The sequence below is a fragment of the Monodelphis domestica genome, chromosome 1 (assembly GCF_027887165.1).
Source record: "Monodelphis domestica isolate mMonDom1 chromosome 1, mMonDom1.pri, whole genome shotgun sequence".
Classification (NCBI taxonomy): Eukaryota; Metazoa; Chordata; class Mammalia; order Didelphimorphia; family Didelphidae; genus Monodelphis; species Monodelphis domestica.
Genome location: NC_077227.1, coordinates 634582818 through 634600666, shown reverse-complemented (window position 1 = coordinate 634600666; position 17849 = coordinate 634582818).

Genomic DNA, 17849 nt, shown 5'->3' with positions numbered 1-17849 from the left:
ACCTACCTTCAAGGTTAAGTGACTTGCACAAAGTCATAGAGATCATTCAGTAAACATTTATTAGGTGTCTATTGTGTGTATCTTGCTGTCAAGGAGCTCATAGTTTAATGGGAAGTGTTACAGTCAGAAGCTGAATGAATGTCCCAAGAAACTCAGAGTTAGCATACCTTCCCCTGAACCACACTGATTGATTGATGACTGACGTCAAGAGGTTAAAGTCCCTCATGGTGTTCTTCCCATCAGGTATTGAGAATTTTCATCTCACCACATCAAAATGAAATGTTGTTTCCAGTAAAAATGTAGCAAGACAAAACTCTATACATATTATTTAAAATCCACAAAAAATATTTGTAACGCATAAGAAGAAAAGCAGAATGTTTCCTGACAGTGCACAGGAACACAGGGGCCTATGTGTTTTAATTATAAAGTGTAGCAAGAATGAAATGATCAAGAAATCCAAATGAAAAACCATGTTTGACACCTTTGCTCCTTGCCTTTGCTCTGAGAGTGAGGGGGTATCTAATTGCCCTGTTTCCTCCAATAATAATCCCATAAATAACAAAAAGTCTCAGTATAGCAATATTTCCCCTGTATCAGATAACTATCTTGACTGTTTATGTAGTCAATGCATTAATTTTGGTTCATGTTGGCTTTTTTATTTCTTCAGAAGTAGCCTCAGACAAATCCTCTTTGAGCTTTGCATGGAGCTCGACTTTGCAGCCAAAACAAATTAGTAAAGTCTAGAACTTTGTTTTCAGAGTTCGTCAAGTCTTTTCCAGCAAAATCTTTACTTATGTTCCAGATGTTGTGGTTTTCTTGCCCTGCATTTATATTTCCCTGTGATTTGAACAAGCCAACATCTTTTTTCAGCTCTCAAAGATTTCTGGGAGAGACAGGAAGGGCTATACACGTTTAGCCTGCTTGAGCCTTAACCTATATCCCGAATTCAGAGAATAACATCATTACAGTTAGTGCTTTACCACTTCTGCTTCAATCCTTCCAGAGGCAGATCACTTCTTAGGACACTGACTGAACTACATTAACTTTGCAAAAACAACTTTCCCCAGAAGCTAACACTTGGCTTTTGTGGACTCTGTGTACATACTCAAAGGGAAGTAGAGAATTGAGGGTGTATCAATTTCACTTAATTTTAGCTGAAATATTTAACTGATTGAGGCAGAAACCATTGGGGGCTTGAGCAATCAATGGAAATGCTTCCATTTCCCACTTCACTCTGTGAACTAAGGAACTTTAGGAATCCATGCCACACAGCCTCACAGGAAGCTAAGCTGAGTTAGTTGGTCAGTCCTTTCTAGGACTTGTCACCTATATGATAACACTGAGGAGTACAGCAGTAGTGACTTCACTGCAGTCAGATTAGGCAATTGGCTTTTACTGTTCTATAGCAAGTAAAGCCACAACTACATGACTTCAGCATTCCTTTGGGGGTAATATTGGCCTTTCTTGGGATGTAAATAATTTGTGATTTTAGAATAAGTAAGTTGTTGGCAGGGCATTAATGAACTTACTCAAAGAGAGGATGTTTTGGATGTTTGCCTTCTCTTCATTTAAAATACAGTTGCTTATAAGTGTGACTTAATGTATTTATGTGTATGTGTGTGGTTTTTTTTAAATCATGTTTCTATAGTGCTTTAAGGTTTGTGATGTGCTTTCCTTACAATATCCCTATTAGATAAAGAGTACAAGTGTTATTTCCTCCATTTTACATATGAGGAAACGGAGATTCAGGAAAATTAAATGATTTGTTTTATGGTCACAGACCTAATAAGTACCTGAGGCAAAGTTCAGACCCAGATCTTTGATTAAAGATACATCGTACTATCCACCTCTCCTTCTGAAAGTGTTTATAGATTTGTATGAAATGTCCTTGCTTTTGATTTCTTAGAAATGTTTAACTCAGTTTTGGTCATCTCAAGGTTTTATCCTCTTTGAGTGTTGTGTTTTGAAGACCACCACCTGCATGCCTCTTAGGACGTGTTCCCAGTGCTCCATCTGACATTTAAATAAATAGACAAATACATGCAGCCCACCAAATTGTCTAATGTCAACACTTACCTCATCCAAAAGGAGTGAGTCACCGACTTTACAGCATGCATAGAGTGGTAAACTAGGCCAACCACTTTCTTTCTCTTCTGTAGCATAGAGTCAGCCATGGTTTTCTCTACACAGAGTATTATCTTAGAAAGTCTAGTTGGCTGTTTGTCTTTAGAAAAGTCACCTAATTTCTCTCAGCCTCATAGGGATGTGCTGGAGCCACCTTGAACCTACTCCAGAAAGCCAACTGTTAAATTTTCAAAACGAGCACTTACACCTCTATTAACACTACGGATCTATAACCACTACAAATGTATAAACATTACAAATCAGGGCATGATTTACTGTTTGGGTGATTGCTTGGACTTAAGAAAGTGGCAGAGGAAATGTTAATAATAGAGATTCAACTTAAAATATGTTATATTCATCTATAGATTTTCTCAGAAATCCAGTTGTCAAGCATTTAGTAGCACATCCTAGGCAGGCTGGACTCAATGATCCTTAATATCACTCATAGTTCTAATGCTTTATGATTATGTAGATCCAAAATTATATTTTTATCAATCCAAAAATAACATAATCAGCATTTGCCTTAGTGTCCTTACACTGATTGAATTTCTGTTGTTATTATTTGGTTGTTTTCAGTCTCCATGATCCCAATTCTCCATGAACCTACTTGATGTTTTCTTGGCAAATATTCTGGAATGGTTTGACAACTCTTTCTCTAGAATATTGTACAGATGAAGAAACTGAGGCCAACAGGGAAAAGTAGCTTGCCCAGGGACACATAGCTACTAAATATCTGAGGCTGGGTTTGAACTCATGAAGATGAGTCTTCTGATTCCAAAACCAATGCTTTATCCACTGTGCCAACTAGTTGCCCCTAATGAATTTCTACCAGTCTGGAAATACTGTGATCAGAAATGCCTTATATGTATGTATACCCCAAACTCACTTTAATAACTATCTTTTCCAATGAGAATCAAGATGGGGAAAAGGCAAGAAGACAGAGAAATCAGTTACACCCACGTTCTTTGTCTCTATTTCTGATCCATCCAAAGATGAGCACTTAGTATTTTCTTAAAGAAATTTGGAGACATTGATGCCATGGCCTTACTCTATCATCCATTCTAGGACTCATATTCATCCTCAGGAATCCTTTCTGCTAAAACATAAGGCAATGACCACATACAATAGGAATGAATCAGAGTTTTTTTTTTCTCTTTTTTTCTACTTCTGATTTTCAAAACAGAAAGTTTAGGGGAAACCTGAAGAGGTAGACTCATGAAACAGTCAAAGAAAAATTAGTAGAAAGTAGTTAGCCCAAGGCAAACCAAGTATAAAGGTAAATGGAACAATTAAATAATTAAGTGAACCAATAGCTTTGATTACTTTTGGGGGGTAAAGTGTCAAATTAAATCTAAAATAAGGCAAAGGGAGAAATGGGTAGCTGGGTAGCACAATGGATATAGTGAGAGCCTGGAGTAAGGAAGACTCATCTTCTCAAGTTCAAATGTGGCCTCAAAATGCTACTTCGCTGTGTGACCCTGGGCAAGTCACTTGGCCCCAATTGCTGCTCTTCTGTCTTAAAATTGATATAAAGAGAGAGATTTAGGGTTTTTTAAAAAGGTATTATTGGCTGTAACAAGTATTAAATAAGTGCTTAATAGTTGAGATATAAATACTCACAATTAGATCAACAACAAAGACTAAAAATCTCAACCACTGAGTACATTGGAGGAAATTGTGTCGGATATCTTAGCTATCTCTGAGACTTGTTAGAATGAAATTTATGACTTAACAATGGCTTTAAATGGGAAAACTTTATTCAAAAGAAACAGAATAGATAAAAGGGTGTGGATGGGAAGGATTAGTTTTGTATAGAAAGGGAAAAAATGAAATAAGAATTTTTCTAGTGCCTTCAATGTGGCAGGACACTTAAATACTTTCATATATATATATATGATCTCATTTGATCATCACAAGAACTCTGGGTGATGGGTACTACTTATTATCTCCATGGATAATGGGGATATGAACAAAAGATAAGAACAAGAGTGTCCCTGGATATTCAGGTTTGAATGGGATGAAATATGCAATGTTGGGGGAGAAATGCCCACATCAATGTAATCACAAATCCAATGGATTACCAGTGATGTGCAACTACTAGACACTGAGAATCCAAAGATGTACTAAATGTTAATTCTCTGCCACAAAACGGTATCTTTTTGTCATTTAATTGTCATGTGAGGCTTTTTGAAAAGTATTCAAACTCTTAATTGCCATTCCCACTTAATATGGCATTGTGTCTTTTCTTCAAATCCATTCTTTATGTGCATGAAACATTCAAGGTCTGAAGCAGCAAGAAGATAATCAAGATAACAATCATGGCTATTTTGAGGATCAGATCATGGTAAAAGTGGCTATAGCAAATGGTCCTTTTTCTTCTATTTAAACCTTTTTTATGTAAAATTTTATCCATGTTGCTGGAATATGTCTCTACCCTACCCCACCCCCCTTGGTCCCTCCCTGTCATTTCATTTCTCTCACCTGCAGTCAACACTCAATTATCCACCCAAGGATTATGCACTTTAGAATAGTCTGCTGTAAGTTTTTTAATCCCCAAGTGGATTTTCCCCGACACCCAGCATATTCTTGGGTTGACTTCCCTGCCAACAGCAAATCTGTGCTTTGGGAATGCAAGCTCATGTTTACTTGCACAAAAAATAATTAGGAACATAAATCTGCTACCAATGAAATCACATATGATGTTCTAAAGCCAAAGAGAAATTATTTGGGGATTATCTGTTGTTTTAAGCTTTCCATTCTACTATTCTCATCCACTGGCATGAAAAATTGAGAGTTTAATATATGAAAGTCTACTTGATGAAATGAATGTCTATTAAGGATGAATATCTAGGATGAAGAGTATTGAAGTTAAGAGTATAAAAACAGATAAATGATGCAGTAGACAGAGTACTAGACCTGAAAGATCTGAGTTCAAATCTTGCCTAAGACACTTTTTAGTTGCATGACCCTGGGCAAGTTAACTTCTGTTTGCTGTAAAATGGGGATAATAACAAAACCTTCGTCCCAGGGCTGTCATGAAGATTAACTGAAATAATATCTGTAAAGTGCTTAGCAGTGCCTGGCACATAGTAGGCACTTCATAAATGCTTGTACCCTTCCCAACACAATGTCTGTTAATTGTCATAGTTTCTCTCAATGAGTCTTTCTGCAGCCATTCTTCTATGACCTGCTTCTCTCTTAAGTTACTTTTTGTCTCTGAAATGTGTTAACTGCCTGCAGTCGAGAGCATGGAAGAGCAAACCAAATATAAGAGGCCAGATAATTAGGTATCATGCAATTTTCCAGAGGATGATCAAATCATGACCTGAAGAGAATTCAAAAACTTTCTGAAGTTAGCTCTAACCACTATTTTATGAGCACATTCTGTGACCAATGGAACCAGGTCCACAAATACCAAGTATTTGCCAGGTAGGAGTTGTCAACAAAGTGCCAGCTGAAATTCCCCAGAACCAGGTCCTTTGCATGTTCCAAAAGCAACAAAGGAAGGCCCTCTCTTCTTAACTCAGGGGAAAATTCCTAGGCACACTAACATGGAACATATCCCAAAAGACTCATTGAACAAGGGCTCACCCCTCAGCAAAGGTAAATCCATGCCAGATACTCTCTGGAAAGAGCACACAGCTGTGTTACCACGTATAAAAAGCAGGTTGAACTGTTAGGTTGGGTTTTGCACTGATAGAATAACTTTCTCTGAGGGCCTGATTAGATGCTTCTCTCTCCAAGTGGATTCTGTGGAAAGGTACCAATATGGGAGATATGGGAGAGAAAGGGACACTGTGACACTATCTGCTCTGGACACATTTAGAAACTGAGATTTAAATGTGGAAGAGATTTAGAGTCCAATCTCCTCCTTTTAAAGATGATAAAATGAGGACCGTGAAAATGAGGTAGAATGCCCAACATGAGAGATATGACAGAATCTTGGTCTCTTTCAAGTAATGCAGACATTACTTCCAAAAGCTACCTTTCAGCATGTCCTTATCCTCATTTATTCCCACCAACACAGAACCAGCTCTTGGTAAGAACAATCAGGGAACTTTAGTCATTGGTTCTAGAACAGAACAGTTGAAGCAGCTTCTCAGTTCAGAGTTCACAATTTCATAAACATGAAAATTATCATATACAGGAGAAATTTGGGAAGGGAAGAACTTTGTATGTGATACCCTTCCACATTTCCTTTCAGATTCCTTTTCCCTCTTTTGGCATTCATCTCATCTTTCCAGGAACTTCTCATAGGGCCTGGCTTTCAGCTGATTGCAAATTTAGAAAGATATCTGATCATTTTATCTCTAATAAGATATTAACTAATAATCACTTAACTTGTTCCCCCCTCTGAAAAGTATTTGCACTATAATGTCTTGAAGGCAGTCAAGTCCTCGCTAATTAAGAAGTCTAATACGGTGGGATGAATGGTCACCATGAAAGGAAGCAGCAGATATATTGGACAAAAGATAACCTTCAGATGATACCTCATGAGTGGTCTATTCATCACACACACAGAGACTTTATGATTCTGGTCATTTGACTTTAGACAAAGGAGAGACAAAAGAGGAAGCAGTCAATCTATTTTTCCCTTCAGGTTCTATTACAAAGATATGTTGTTAATATTGCTGCTACCTACCCCCCAAAATTTTCCACTCTAGATCTATCCACCTTTTCTACTCTGAAATGACTGATTTATAGTTAAAAAGCTTGCTTTCATTTAAAACTTTTTTTTCCTTTCCCACTCCTACTATCTCTTAGATCACATTGAGAATGGATTCCCTTATAATGACATGGCATCCCTTTACAATACTGGTTGCTCTTTTGCTTATATCACCTGACTCCCTGGCCATAGTGTCATGGTAGGCTTTAGGAGGTAGCCCCTCCACAATACCCTCTCATCTTAGAACCTTAGAACCTTTTTTTAAACTTCACTGAAAAAAAAAGGAGGTCTTTTTGCCAAGAGCTCCCTCTTTTCTCCTTTTTTGTTTCATATCATGTGGATGTCTTTTCTATGTCCCTAACCTTCTCACAGAAAGAGTAGATAGACCCTTCTGCTTGTCAATGCAAAACCCTATATATGCACACTGGATCTCATTTTATCCCATCTTCTCCAGTAGATTACTTGTCAACCATCCCAAATTTTTCACTAACTTTCTATCTTTCCTTGTCAACTGTATGCTTCCCTAATGCTAATCAACACACTCAAGTCTCTCATCCTTAAAAACAACCCCTCCCCCCAAAACCACTTTCATTTTATCAAACCATACCCACTACTAGGACCCCATATATCTTCTTCCCTTCAGTGTGTAAATTCCTTGAGAAGGCCATTTACAATCTCTGGTTCCACTTCCCCTTCTCTTGCTTTCTGATTTTTCAAATTTATTTTCAACATTCTTTTCTTCCTCCCTCCCAACCCTATCCCATGCATTAAGAAGGCAAGCAGTATAATATCAATTATATATGTGAAATCATGCAATATATATTCCTGCATTTGCCTTGTTGCAAAAAAATGAAAAGCAAGAAATATAAAGAAAATGGAAAAAGTATACTTCAATCTGCACTGAAAGTTCATCAGTTCTCTTTCTGGAAATGGATAGCATTTTTCATTGTGAATCCTTTGGAAGTGACTTGGATTGTCTTGATCAAAGTAAGTCATTCACAGTATATCATCATTATAATATTGCTTTTACTATGTACAGTGGTCTCCTGGTTTTGCTCACTTGACCTTAGACCATTTCATATAAGTTTTCCCAACTCTTTATGAAACTACTTTACTTATTTCTGATAGCACAATAGTGCTTCATGACAATCATATACTACAACTTGTTCAGGCATTTACCAATTGATGGGCATCCCCTCAATTTCCAATTCTTTTCCACTACAATAAAAAGCTGATATATATAGATATATATATATATATACATATGTATGTATTTTAAATAGGCCCTTTCCCCTTTTTTGATCTCTTTGGGATACAAATTTAGTAGCAATATTGCTGGATCAAAGGGTATGCAAAGTTTTATGGCCCTTTAGGCATAGTTCCAACCTATTATCCTGAATGGTTGGACCAGTTCACAAATCCATCAACAATTCATTAGTATGACCATTTCCCCACATCCTCTTTAGCATTTTTCATTTATGATAGATGTAAAATGGAACCTCAGAGTTATTTTAATTTACATTTCTCTAATCAATAGTGATTTGGAGCATTTTTTTTTCAAGTGACTGTTGATAGCTTTGATGATTTCTTCTAAAAATTGCCTATTTATAACCTTTAACCATTTATCAATTGAGTAATGGTTCTTATTTTTATAAATTTAGCTCAATTCCCCACATATTTGAAAAATGAAACCTTTGTCAAAAAATTGTGAAAAAGTTTTCCTCAGTTTCCTGCTTTTCTTATAATTTTGGCTATCTTGGTTTTATGTGTACAAATTTTAATTTCATGCAATCGGAATTATCCATTATATTTCACACGATCTTCTCTATTTCTTGTTTGATTATAAATTTTTCCTTTATACATAGATCTGACGGGCAAATTTTGGGACATACTTTGCTAATTTACTTTTGATTTCACCTTTCTATATAGATCATTTACTCATTCTGACCTTCCTTGATATATGGTGTATACTGGACAAACCTCTATGATAACCACTCTATAATATAGTTTGAAAGCTCACAGCAGTAAGTCACCTTCCTTCACATTTTTTTCATTGATTCCCTTGATATTCTTGATCTTTTATTCTGCCAGATGAATTTTGTTATTATTTTGTATAGCTCTACGAAACAATTCTTCAGTAGTAGAATATGTAAATTAATTTAGGTAGAACTGTCATTTTTTTTTTATATTGGCTTGACCAAGCCATGAGTAATAAACATTTCTCTAATTGTTCAGATCTTTAATCATTTGTATGAAAAGTCTTCATATAGTCTCTGGTGTTGTCTTTGCAGGTACACTCCCAAGTATTTTAAATTGTCAGCATTTCTCTATCTGTTCCTGCTTTTGAGGGGGGTGGTTGAGGGTTTTTGTTTGTTTGTTTGTTTGTTTGTTTGTTTGTTTTGTTTTGTTTTGTTTTTTAGCAATTTGTTGAAATGCTGATAATTTGTATGGGTTTATTTTACATCCTGCCACTTTGCTACAGTTAATTGTTTCAGTTATTTTTAGTCAATTATCTAGAGTTCTCTAAGGATTCCATCATATCATCTGCAAAGAGTGATAATTTTGTTTCCTCATTACTTATTTTTATCCCTTCAACTTCTTTTTCTTTTCTTATTGCTATAAATAGCATTGCTAATGTAATATTAACTAAAAGTGGTGATAATGGACATTTTTGGAAAGGCTCCTATTTAATTAATCCCATTATAAATAATGCTTACTCTTGGTTTTAGGGAGATATTACTTCTTATTTTAAGAGAAAACCCATTTATTCCTATGCTTTACAGTGTTTTTAATTGGAATGAGTGTTATATTTAGGCAAAAGCTTTTTTCTGCATCTACTAATATAATCATCTTTTGTTATTTCATTATTGATATGGTCATTCATGCTTATGGTTTTCCTAAGGCAGAACTAGTCCTATATTCCTAGTAAAAATTCCACCTGTTCATAATGTAGCATCTTTTTTATATATTGATGTAATTTCCTTGCTGAAATCCTATTTAAAATCTTTGCATTGATATTTAAGGGGGAAATTAGCACACATTTTTCTTTCTTTGTTTTTTCTTTTCTTGTTTTAGTTATAGAAACTATATTTGTTCATAGAAGGAAATTGGTAAAACTCCTTTACCTATTTTTGTAAATAGGTCATCTTGTATTGGGCTAAATTTTTTCTAAAATTTTAAAGAATTCACTTGTAAATCCATCTGATCCTGGGGATTATTTCTTAAGGAACTTGTTTATGGTTCTTTAAATTTCTTTTTCTAGAATAAGGTAATACATATTCTCTCTCATCTCCTGTTAATTTGGATAATTTGTATTCTTGTATATATTCATACATTTGACTTAGGTTGTCAGTTTTACTGGCATATAATTGGGCAAAATAATTCCTAATAATTGTTTTAAATTTCTCTTCATTGGTGGTGCAATAATGTTTTTATCTTTCTGGTATTTTGGTTTTCTTCTTTCATTTTAAAAATCAAAATAACCAATGGTTTATTGATTTTGTTGTTTCTTTGTTTTTACATAAAGCCAGGCCCTAGTTTTCTTTTTTGTTCAATTAGGTTTTATATTTTCAATTTTATTAGTCTCTCCTTTGATTTTAAGGATTTTAATGGGGGGGGGGCTTAATTTGTTCTTTAACTAGTTTCTTCTCTAGTTTTATGTCTAATTTATTGATCTGATTTTTCTCTTTTTTATTGACATGCACATTTAGAAATATAAAATCTCCCTTAAATAGTGACTTATCCCAGAAATTTTGGTATGCTGTTGCCTTGTTGTTATTCTTCTCTCACTTTTTATCTTCTCACACCCTTAAAGTCTGATGTTTCCAATCACTGCCTTTCTTAAGACACTCTTCCTTTTATCACTGCTCCTTTGTATCCCCTTCCCCTTCTACTTCTTTGTTGTATAAAATAGATTTCAATACCCACCTAGTGTGTATATATATTCTTCTCTCTTTGAACCAATTAAGATGAGAGTGAGGCTCAACTGCTACCCACTCCTTTATTTTCTCCTATGCTCTAAAAGCTCTTCTTTGTGTGTCTCTTTTATGGGAAATAATTTTCCCTATTCTTCCTCTCCTTCCCTACCCCCCTCCCTACCAACTACATTCCTTTTTGGTTTTGTTTTTTTTAATCATCCCAGTGTAGTACAACTCTCATACCCTTTAGACTCCTAACAGCCCTAATACTAAATAATTCTTAGGAGTTACACGTATCATCCTATTGTATACAGGTATTTGAGTCCCTTAAGACTTCTCTTTCATGTTTACCTTTTTGTACTTCTCTTAAGTCTTATATTTGAAAGTAAATGTTTCTATTCATCTTTTCACTTTTCATTAGGAATATTTGAAAGTACCCAAAGGATTATACTTAGTTTTGTTGGGAAGCTCATTCTTGACTGTAATCCTAGTTCATTTGATTTCTGCAATATCATTTTATAAGCCCTCCACTCCTTTAAGGTGATAGCTGCTAAATGTTGGATAATCCTGACTTTGTCTCCACAGTATTGGAATTTCTTTTTTATGACTGTTTGAAGTATTTTCATTTTGACTTGGGAGCCCTGGAATTAGGGTATAATATTCATGAAAGTTTTTATTTGGAAATCTCTTTCCAAAAGTAATTAATGGATTCTTTTGTTTTGTTTGCTTGTCTGCCCTCGTGTTCCAAGGGCAAACAACTTGTTTGCCTTGCAAACTCTTGTTCCAAGATAGCAGAGCAGTTTTCCTTTATAATTTTTTAAAATGTGATGTCATCTTTTTCTTTAATCATTCCTTCAGGTACACTAATAACTCTTAAATTATTTCTCCTCAATCTATTTTCCAAGTTAGTTGTTATTCTGATAAGATGTTCCACAGTTTCTTATATTATTTTCATTATTTTGATTTTGTTTTATTGCTTCTTGATGTTTCATGGAGTCATTAGCTTCCACTTTCCCAGTTCTAATTTTTAAAAGATTATTTTCTTCAATGAGCTTTTGAACTTCTTTTTCTATTTGGCAAATTCCATGTTTTAATGTGCTGTTTATTTCATTATTGTTGTGATTATTTTACCAAACTACGCATTGCTGTTACAAATTATCTTGCATGACTTTCATTTCTTTACTCAGTTTTTCCTCTAATACTCCAATTTTATTTCTAAAATCATTTGAGCTATTCTAGGAATTCTTCTTAGGTTTCTGTTCAATTCATATTTTTTTTCTTTCTGGCTTTGTAGCTGTTTTGACACTGTTGTTTTCTGAGTTTATGTCTTGATCTTCCCTGTCACCATGGTAGAGTTTTATGGTTAAGTTCTTTTTTGTTGTTGTTTTCTCATTTTTCTAGTCTAGTTCCTGACTTTGAACATTATGTTAAAGTTGAACTTTGTTCCCATTGTGGGAGGAGTTGAGGATGCACTGTGCCTAGCTTCAGACTTTCTTGTGCTCCTGTTTTCAAGGTTAGTATTGGAGGTATAGAAGTTTTAGGTGCTTCTAGATTGTTATGATCAAAGGAAAGGTGTGATCTATGCTTTTCTGGTCTGCATGGTGGTCCCCTCAAGAAGAACCTTCCAACTCTTACAGCCACAAATGCTACTGCTCCTGAGGGCTTCATGACTTCCTGGGTCTAAATAATTTCCTCTCCTCTCTGGAACCATGTTCCAGAAATATTCCAAGGCCTACTGCTGATGTTGCTGGAACCTGACCTCCAAGCCAGCTCCCAATTCAGTGTCACATACCTCTTCTTCCAATTTAAGTTGTTTTAGGCCTGAAAAATATTTCATCCTGACTTTTTTTTTTGGCTCTGCTGCTCCAAAATCTGATTTCATGCATTATATTAAAGTTTAGAGGAGAATGTTTAGAATGTTTAGCTATGGTGCTTCATCTACTCCATCATCTTGGCTCTCCCCATATTTCCCTCGTCTCTTTCTTCTAAATTCTTTTCAGTCCGACTTCCAACCTAATCATTAAACTGCAACTGCTTTCTAAAAACTGATCTCTCAGTTGCTAACATAAAATCCTCTTCAAAATCCTTATCCTTCTTGGCCTCTTTTAACCTTCGACATATGAATTGCTCTCTTTCTAAGTTATTTTCCCCTATTTTTTCAATTTTTATGATCTCTCTTCTGGTTCTCCTATCTCTCTTATTATAGCTTTTTAGTAATTTTTTGCTAGATTTTTCATACAACCCTAAACCTCAATTCAGGATGCTATTCTCTATTCCCTCTGTTTTGTCTCACCTGGTCATCTTATTCATCCATGGATTCAATTATTATCTCTATTTAATGATTCTCAGATTTATTTGTCTAGCCCCAACCTCTCCTAATTTTGTCTCACATTTCCACTTGCCTATTGGACATCTTGAACTGGATGTCTTATAGAATTTAAACTCAACATGTCTAAAACAAAATTCATTTTCTTTCCCCCAAACACTCTCTTCTTATAAAGTTTCCTATTTCTGTCAAAGGTGCATCACCATTCCAGTCACTCAGGACCCCAACCTTAAGATTCACAATACCCAACTCTTCATTCTCAACCCACATATCAAATTTATTACCAAATCATATCATGTCTACCTTAACAAACATGAATCCACTTGTCTTCTCTCAGATATCTGATATTCTGGTGAAGATGCTCATCACCTCACTCCTAGACTATTGCTATAGCTACTACTTGATCTTCTTGCCTCAAAACTCTTCCCATTCTGGTATATACTCTAATGAATTACCAAAGTGATCTTCCAAAAAACAGGTCTAATCATGTCAAACACAGCCACACACACTCAATAAACTCCAATGGTTCCTCTCTATTTCTAGGTTGAAATCAACAATTCTAGGTTTCAAAGTCCTTCACAACTTTGCCTGGCAGAATAGCTATGCAACTGCATGGCATGAAATGGGTAAAACTTCATTTAAAAAACATTTCTTCTCTATGCCCCATGCCTGGAAAAAGTGGCCCAGTAAAGTAGATGGCATTGAACTTGAAGTTAGAAAGACTTGGATTTAAATCCTATCTCAGACTCTTACTAGCTATGAGTCTCTCTGAGACTCAGTTTCATCATCTATAAAGCTGCAATAACCATAATTCTACAACTTACTTCATAGAGCTGTTATGGGGATCCAATAAGATAACATATGCAAAAGTATTTTCAAATCTTAAGTAATCATCCAAATGTGTGTTATTTTTAATAGTCATAATATGGTTATGTAACTGAGTAGCTTTGATTTCTTGGAATTGATCCAGTACTGACTAGGTTTCTGTAAGTCTTTTGTATGGAACTTTTTCAAATATCAGGTAAGATCTTATAACTCCCCTGGGATTTAAACAAAAAACTCTTTGTCTTTGAAAACTCGTTTCATGCCCAACTATCATGAAACAACATGGTCTCTGTCCCTCATATCCTCTCCTCATAGTATCTTATGTCATAATCTCTTCACTCTGCTGGCTTCAGTTATCCCATCTATGCAAATGGATTATAAATTATTAATGCATATACATACAATGTAGTTTTGAGCACATTAAGATATATGTGTTCACACATAACATAAGTATATATACTTAAGTATATATACTTACATACATACTGCCCTGACTCCATTCTCATGTTCTAGTTGCACATTTATAAATCCTGCTGAGATATCCCTCAGTCTGAATGTTCTGCAAGCATCTTAAACTTAACATGTCTAAAACTGAATCTATCATCTTTTCTTAAATTCAATTTTATCTTTTGGGTTCCAAATTACCTTCCTCCCTTCTCCTCCACCCACCCTTTGAAACAGCAATAAAAATAAAACCCATTACAAATATGTACACATATGTAATCTGAATTTCTGCATTAGCCAGGTTCTGGGGGGGGAGAAAAATAAATTGAAAATTCACTTAAATCTGCACTGAGTCCATCTGTTGTCTTTCTGGAGTTTAATAGCATATTTCATCATTAGTCCTTTGGCATTGTGGTTGGTCATTGTGTTGATCAGTTACTAAGTCTTTCCAAGTTGATTATGTTAATAATATTGTTTTACTCTATAAATTATTCTGGTTCTGCTCACTTCACTTTACATTAGTTCATATAATTTTTCCCAAGATTTTTTCTGAAACCACTCCTTTATCATTTCTTAGAGCACAATAGTATTCTATCTTATTCATATACTACAACTTGTTCAGTCATTCCCCAATTGTTCAGTGTCCCTCACTTTCTAATTCTTTGCTACCACATAAAGAACTACTATAAATATTCTTATACATATGGGCTCATTTCCTCTTTCTTTTATCTCTTTGAGGTATAGACCTAGTACTAGTATCATTGGATAAAGGGTATATACCATCTAATAGCAATAGGGACATGGTTCCAAATTGCTTTTCAGAATGGCTAGATTATTTCATAGCTCCACCAGCATGGCATTAGTATGCCTGTTTTCCCACATTCTCTCCAGAATTTGTCATTTTCCTTAATTATCATCTTAGGAAATGTGATAGTTGTGAAGTGGTACCTTAGGGTTGTCTTAATTTTCATTCATCTAATTATTAATGTGAATCTATTATCTTAACTCTATCCCATCCCAACTCCTAAATGATATTTCTGTTAATGTTTACTATGATTTTCTAAGTAATTCAAACTTAAGTCAAAAGTATGAAACTTGACTTTGGCATCTGCTGTCCTCCATATGACCATAGGGAAGTTACTTAATTTTCTGAGACTGAGTTTTCTCATCAATAAGGTTAAGATAATATTAGCACTACCTGCTTTAAAGGATTGTGATGAATAAAATGTTTTTAAACTGTAAAACTCCAAATAAAATGATTTTCTTTTATTTATTCCTATCCTTAATTCATATCAAAGTATTCACTAAGTTTTGTTGATATTTCATTTTCAATAGTTTCCTATTTAATCTAGTCCAGTGATGGTGAACCTTTTAGAGACCAAGTGCCCAAACTACAACCCTCATGCCACATGTGAGCTGTCCTCTTACCCCAGACAGAGGAGGGAGGAAGCATTCTCTTTGGGCTTCTGTACAGAGGGGCAGATGTTGTGAAAATGTCCTCTGCTGTGGCAAAGGGGAGAGGAGAGCAGCTCCCTCCAGCACTCGTGTTATAGGTTCACCAAAATGGATCTAATCCTTTCCAAACTCAATAATGGGTCAAACTGTCACTATCTCGCTTGTATCATGGTCTTAGCCTTGTAATTTTGTGTCTGTGTGTCTTCTCTTCCCTCCAGTCTGTCATTTCTAAGTTAATCTTAAAAAAGCATTAGTTTTTTAAACTCTTATCTTCTATCTTAGAATCAATATTATGTATTGGTTCCAAGGCAGAAGAGTTGTAAGGACTAGGCAATAGGGGTTAAGTGACTTGCCCAGAGTCACACAGCTAGGAAGTATATGAGGTTGGATTTGAACCCAAGACCTTCTATCTCCAGACCTGGCTCTTAAACCACTGAGCCTCCTTAGCTGCCCCAAAAGCACTGTTTTGAATAATGTTAGTCTCCACACTAAAAACCTTCTGTGTTTTTTTATTGCTTAATGAATAAAAGCCAAATTTGTTAATCTGGTGTTTTTAATCCTTCACAATCTTGTTCTAGACTTCTACTTCTCTATTAGCTCTATCTTCAACCTCTTGCAATTTGTTATCTACTCCTACGTCTCTATTGAAACTACTCTCTCTATGGTCATCAATGACACCCTAATTGCCTAATTCAATGAGTTATTGTTCTTGTCTTCATCTTCCTTGACTTTGTTGCAAATATGGACATTTGCTTACCCCTTCTCCTACTCACTTTCTCCTCCTATGCTTCAAAGACACCACACTCTCCTGATTCTTTTACCTCTCTAAATGTTATTTGTCTGTTTTGTTTGCCTGGCTCCTTATTCTCTACCTGATTCATCAATATAGCATTCCTTAAGAATCTGTCTTTGACCATTTTCTCTTATTTCTTTACTTTTTCCCCTAAATCATTATTTCTTGTCATGGTCTCTTCTGAGCTTTAGACCTAAACTGCCTTCAAAATGTTATCTCTAACCAGATATTCTCTGGCATCTCAAATTCAACATGTCCAAAGCTAAGATCCTTATCTTATTTGTAAACTGAGAGGATCAGATTAAATGACTTTCAAGAAACCTTCTATATTTAAATACTCAGTGGTTAATAAGCAATTATTAAGCACCTACAATGTGCCAGACACTGTACTAAGTTCTGGGGAGAGATGAGAAAGATAGTCCCTCAAACTTACAATTTAATGAGGAGAGATAAAACACAAAAGGAAATTGAAAATAGTGTACATGGGGAGAATTAGTACAAAAAACACTCAGAGAAGTTCAGAAGTAGTGTAGCTAGATGAGGAAAGAATAAATGTCTTAACTGAGTTCTCTTCTTAAATGGGGCTTTAGAAATCATGGTTAAGTGATTTTTGCCCAGGGTCACACAGCTAGTAAGTGTCGGAGGCTAGAATTGCACTCAGGAATATGTCTTTCTAACTCCAGGCTCAGCACTCTATTCATTGTGCCACCTAGTTACCTCAGGTTGATGATTATATCTTAAATATTCTTCTTCATTCCTCCATTTGAACCTGTAATGCCCACCACACACATAACCTCTTCCTTGGAACTTGCCCTTATCTCCCTTGTTGGTTGCATCTTTCTGCCTCAAATTTCACATGGCCCTTTGTTTTGCAACCACCTTTATCACTCAGCCTGGAATATTATGCATTACCATCATCTATGGTAACATCTAAGCAAAATTGTTAATAATGCTTCAACGTTTACACAGTATATTTATTTTCATTATCTCGTTTGATACACAGGATAAGTGAGTCAGGACTACAAAAATGAAATCATAGCAATTTTATAGATAAGGAAACAAGTTCAAAGAAGTCTTGGGACTTACTTCAGCCAGGAGTGTGCTGGAGCCACCTCAAACTGGCTGTCAAGAAGCATTTGTTAAATTTTCAATATTAATATCTACATCTCAGAAATTGGTAAACACAACAAACTAGGGCTTAGTTTATTGTTTCATTGATTGTCTAGATATAAGTAAGTGATAAAGTAGTGATAAAGAAAATATTTTTTAAATGTTGGATTAAACTTAGAAGTGTGTCAT